This window comes from Monodon monoceros, unplaced genomic scaffold, assembly GCF_005190385.1.
Source record: "Monodon monoceros isolate NGI ecotype Baffin Bay Population unplaced genomic scaffold, NGI_Narwhal_1 Super_Scaffold_5, whole genome shotgun sequence".
NCBI lineage: Eukaryota > Metazoa > Chordata > Mammalia > Artiodactyla > Monodontidae > Monodon > Monodon monoceros.
The window spans coordinates 105,846,649-105,852,648 of NW_021703782.1; positions in this window are offsets into that span (position 1 = coordinate 105,846,649).

The window sequence follows — 6,000 nt, forward strand, 5'->3', positions numbered from 1 at the left end:
GCCAAGCATGGGTGAGCTGTTGTCATTTCCTCACCACGTGTTGCTCGTCCTGAACAACCATCACTGGCAGAAGTACAGCTTGAGTGTTGCAACTGCGGAGTGCAATCCAGAATAGCAGGAGTCCACGTCGGACTCGCTAAGTATTCTGACTGTTCCCGCTGGACATTCTTATGAGATTTCAGAAGTTATAGCAGTGCTTGGGGACAGGCTTTCATGAGGTGAAGTATGTTTAGTTTCTAAAAACCAGCCATGCAAGTCAGGCCTGGGCTTTGAGTTCCAGCTCTGCCCGCTTACAAGCTGTGTGACCGTGGGCAGCTGTCTTGGCCTCGATAAGTAGAAATGATAGTAGTGCCGTATGCATCAGGGCAATTAGCATGAATTGCCTCAACAACCCCCAAACCTCCTTGGCTGAATGCAGTAAAGGTGCCTTTGTTTCACAAAGTCCAATGAGGATCTGGTAGCCCTCCTACATTTTGGAGCTTCACCACTGGAACCCACAGTTGGGGGAAAGAGATGGAGAAGACACGTCAGCTCTGAACCGACTCACCCCCAAATGGGCAGACGTCACTTCTGCTCACAGACAGTGGTCCAGAACTAGTCATGTGGCCTGAACTGCTCTGGGTGAGCACCCAGGTGTTTGATGGGGACCAGCTGCTGTCTCAGCCACAAGTACCTACCTCCAAAGAGTGCTTCAGGGATTTGATGAGCAACTTCCTGGGACCCAGCACCTGGGAACGTCAGTCCAGCTCCCCTTTAATGCTGGACAGCAACCCGTCCTGCTCAGGGGATGGCGTGACCCAGGCCCATGCTCTGGTTCTGTTGCAGATCGCAGACAGTTGGCTTATCCTGCCTCTGTCCGCAGAAGGAGGAGCTGGGAGTCACGGTGTCTGGGTCTCTGCCACACAGTGCTTCTCTGCCAGCAGTAAGTAAGAAGCAATGACAGTGCAACATGATAAAGGTTGTCATGGGGTTACAGGAGCACATTTAAGCGGCACCAACCAATTCGGGACATTGGGGAAACGCTGGGAGAAGAGACATCGAAGCCTGCGCAGTAAAAGGAGTCAGCCAGACAAGAACGTGGGAGAGTAGTATTCCAGGGGGGAAACTATTTACAAAGGCCCAGAGGCCGAGAATTTAGTGGACCCAGGACTCCAAGGGACTCTGGTTGCAGAGTGATTAGGAACGAAGCCTCTCCCAAACACAATTGTAACCCAACTCTGCATTTTGGGCCAGTCTTTGTTTTGTTTTTTTTTTTGAGATGGGTGTGGTTTTTACTTTCCACAACTTACAAGTTTCATAATTTAAATCTTTTTAAAAATAAATTTATTTGTATTTATTTATGGCTGCGTTGGGTCTTCGTTGCTGCGCGCAGGCTTTCTCTAGTTGCAGTGAGTGGGGGCTACTCTTTGTTGCAGTGCGCGGGCTTCTCATTGCGGTGGCTTCTCTTGTTGCAGAGCACGGGCTCTAGGTGCGCGGGCTTCAGTAGTTGTGGCACGCGGGCTCAGTAGTTGTGGCTCACAGGCTCTAGAGCTCAGGCTCAGTAGTTGTGGCGCACGGGCTTAGTTGCTCTGCGGCCTGTGGGATCTTCCCGGACCAGGGTTCGAACCCGTGTCCCCTGCATTGGCAGGCGGATTCTTGACCACTGTGTCACCAGGGAAGTCCCTATAATTTAACTCTTATGATTTGAAAAAAATCCAATAAAGACTTTAAAAGCAGATATGTAGGAAGCAAAAACAAAGGGAATGAACCATAATAATGCTTAGTTAAGATGGTAGGATTATTGGTGGTTTTCCCCTTTTTTTCCCACTTCCCTATACAGCATGCAATGTTATTATACTGTCGTCAGTACCACAGTTGTAGGACCACGTCTCCACACCTCCACCACTTCTTACTCTCTTAGTTCTCAATCTAGCTAGTTAATGTTGACCTTCCTGTAATTAATTCATCCTTCCTTTTATTTTATTTATTTCTCCCACCTCGTTTTGGTAGCTAATTTCAAATCTTATAGCAAGAGGGCTTCCCTGGTGGTACAGTGGTTAAGAATCCGCCTGCCAATGCAGGGGACACAGGTTCGATCCATGATCATCTTCCATGATCCGGGAAGATCCCACGTACCGTGGAGCAACTAAGCCTGTGCACCACAACTACTGAGCCTGCACTCTAGAGCCCACGAGCCACAACTACTGAAGCCTGCGCACCGCAGAGCCCACATGCCGCAACTACTGAGCCTGTGCTCTAAAGCCCATGAGCCACAACTACTGAGCCCACGTGCCACAACTACTGAGCCTGCTCACCTAGAGCTCATGCTCCACAACAAGAGAAGCCACCACAATGAGAAGCCTGCGCACCGCAACAAAGAGTAGCACCTGCTCGCCGCAGCTAGAGAAAGCCCGTGCACAGCAACAAAGACCCAACGCAGCCGAAGATAAATATAAATAAGTAAATTTATATTTAAAAAAACTTATAGCAAGATATCTTTCCCTCTTTAACTCTATACTAGTCATTTTGCTTAACTCTAACCTTATCCTCAACCCTAATTCCAGCCGTAATTCCAAATGTTACTAGAAAGCAAGGACACTTCTCACTAGTTCCCTAAAATCCCTGCCTCTTTACGGTTTTTCGTTTTTTCCGCCTTGCCACGCGGCTTGTGGGATCCTAGTTTCCCAACCAGGGATCGAACCCGGGCCCTCGGCAGTGAGATCACAGAGCCCTAACCACTGGACCGTAACCACTGGACCGTCAGGGAGATCCCCCTGCCTCTTTACAAATTACAGACCTCCTGTGGCTATGCGCTTGTTTTCTGATGATCGCCCAGAGTTGCATTCTTCTGGAAGGCAACAAAAGGCACTAAGGTAGATTCCAGGTTCTCAAATTGAGAATGAATACACTGCCAGTGCTCCAAAGACTTTTGCATTTGGGGCCAATTTTAAGGCACCCCTGGAGGATGCTTGGAAAGCATCTGGGTCCACTTCCCTCTGTGTGAAGTCAGCGCTCCCAGGTGTGATGGCAAGCAGAGGCCTCAAGGGGGCAGTGTCTGCTCAGAGATGCGTCCAGCTGCCGGGGAAGCTGCCCCTGGGAGGGCTCTGCCTGGGAAGGTCTGGTCCTGCCAAGCCACTGACCACAGACAAGATCCTCAGAATGCCCCACATAGAAGAGGGGGTTCTCTATGGCAGCACCTCTCCCAGAGTCTGAAGTGACCCCAACCGCCACCCCGGGCAGTAAGGAGCCAACTGGTGGTGAGATGTGCCATTGTGACACGTGCCATTGGTCAGGGCGTGCCCTGATGGTGCTAGGAAACAGGCTACCAAGGGCAACTGACACTGTGAGTGCAGGAACATTGTTTGATCACATCCAGTGTAAACCTTACTCCAAAACATTCATCATTTGGTACATACTAGAGTTCAAAACACTAATGAAATACAGCCTGTATTCTCATCCCTGAGGGCAGAAAGGGGTCGTTTCCGGGCAGCCTGACCTCATCGAGGCAGTGTCACCAAATAACACCCCACTTTAGCTTTGCTCAGAAACAGAGGACAATTTGCAGAGGGGAGGAAGGCCAGATCGGGGGCGTCTGTTATGGAAGAGTGGTGCCTGAGGGGCCCGCAACCTTGACGCCTGGAGGCTCTGTGATGAAAGCTCTGGGTACTGTCAAGTCAGGTGTTGTCACCAGATGAAAGGTGATGGCCACCATTCAAACCAGTCACAAGCTGAAGGTTTCCCCAGAGAAGGGTTGATGGAGATAACTAACATTTCTGAAACCCTGTGGGTCAGCAGGGAGATGAGTGCTTCATGGGCAGTATCTCACTGGCACCTCCCAACCAGAGTGTGGTTAGGTGGAGTATCCCCATTTCCAAACTGAGGTCTGAGGGGCAGAGTAACTTGCTCAAGGTCACAGTTCCAAGAAGCAGCTGAGCCCGTCTGGCTCCAGAGCCTGGCTGATGGTGAGCTGTCTTCCTCCCAGCCGAGGCTCAGCCTCTCTCTTTTTTTTTTTTTTTTTTAAATTTTGAGATTTTTTAATGTTTTTTGTTTTGTTTGTTTGTTTGTTTGTTTTGCGGTACGCGGCCCCCTCACTGTTGTGGCCTCTCCCATTGCGGAGCACAGGCTCCGGACACGCAGGCCCAGCGGCCATGGCTCACGGGCCCAGCCGCTCCGCGGCATGTGGGATCCTCCCGGACCGGGGCACGAACCCGTGTCCCCCGCATCGGCAGGCGGACTCTCAACCACTGCGCCACCAGGGAAGCCCAAGGCTCAGCCTCTCTTGAGTCTCACCCAAGGTCATACATTAATAAAAGAAGTCAGAACTTGAATCCAGAACTCTGAGCCTTTAAGCCCAAGGTCTTAGCCACAGATCTTCACTGTGCTTCTTCGAAGTTGTACCTGCCCAAGGCCCTGACCTAGAGGCCTCTACCTTGAGTTTGGCCTTGGCACCTCTCTCCTAATTCCTCTGAGCAGGAGACTTCGCTCCCTTCCCAGGGAGCCTCTCATCCCCAACATTGGGAACTCTTAACAGGAGCAGATCCTCTCCTGGCCTTTAGCTCCCTCAGCCTCTCGTATTCATTCCAGAATCCCAGAGGATCTCAGCGGCAATGATACTCATAGCAGCCAACACTGGGAGCACATACTCTGTGCCAGGCCCCAAGCCTAGAGCTCAGCATGACTACAACAAGTATTTCCAATGGCAGCCCTAAGAGGTACATCATTAGCCCCATTTTCCAGATGAGGCAAATGAAGCTCAGAGAGGTTAAGTCACTTTCCCAAGGAAACAAAGCTAAGTGGCCAACTCCAAGGTTGAAGTTCCACAATCATTCTCTCTTTTTTTTTTTAATATTTATTTATTTATTTATTTTGGCTGCACCGAGTCTTAGTTGCGGCATGCATGAGGGGTCTAGTTCCCCGACCAGGGATTGAACCCGGACTCTCTGCATTGGGAGCGTGGAGTCTTACCCACTGGACCACCAGGGAAGTCCCCACAGTCATTCTCTTTAAAGACCAGGTAATAATTTCCAAACCTCTTGAGTGTCACAATTACCTGAGAGGGCTTTTAAAGAAAAAGATATGGGTCCCTAACTCCTCCCTAGGGATTCTGCTTTGGTAGGGGGGCAGGCCTGTATTTTTTGTAACAAGCTCCCCATGTGTTTTTGATATCTGGCCTCTCCGGTTAGCATTCCTGGATGGTTGACAGGTTGCTTCTAACCACCAGGAATAACATCCAATCAAATCCTGCCTCCAAACCAGCCATCTTCAAACCCATCTACAGAGCCACCAGACCCTAAGAGCCAGCTCTGGATCAAACCTAGGTGAGATTGTATCTGGCTTCTCCCCAGAGCCTTCTCCTAGCCCCAGGCATTTGCTAGCTCTGCTCCTCCGACCTCCACCCTGGCACCAGCAGACCTGCCCAGCTGGTTTGCCCGGAAGGAGATTGGCCTGTTTTGCCATCTTAGGGCTCTTCTCGCTTCTGATTTACTAAGGGCTCAGGAAGTACCTGTAGGGTTGGGGGCGGGGACTACTTGGAGAAGATTGCTGGGCAGGGGGTCACAGGCTGCTTTGCAGACCACAAGGGGGCTGGAAGGCCCCGGGACAGCCCACCACCCCACCCATCACACCCGGCCACCCACCCACCTGATGCTTGTCTGTCTTAGTCAATGTCCACTGCCCCGAAAGCATCCCGATCCAGGTCTCACCAAGAGGGAAACTTCTTGGAGTAACTAATGTCTGTCCCTCTGGTTACGCAGCGCACCTCCAGATGAGCCCCACGCCTCCTGCTGAAGCGCTTGAAGGAGGGGGTTAGTCAGGGTCTGACTTCAGGGTCTGACTTCAGGGTCTGACTTCAGGGCCCGACTTCAGGGCCCGGCTTCAGGGCCCGACTTCAGGGCCCGACTTCAGGGCCCGACTCAGGGCCCGGCTTCAGGGCCCGACTCAGGGTCCGACTTCAGGGCCCGGCTTCAGGGCCCGGCTTCAGGGCCCGGCTTCAGGGCCCGACTTCAGGGCCCGGCTTCAGGG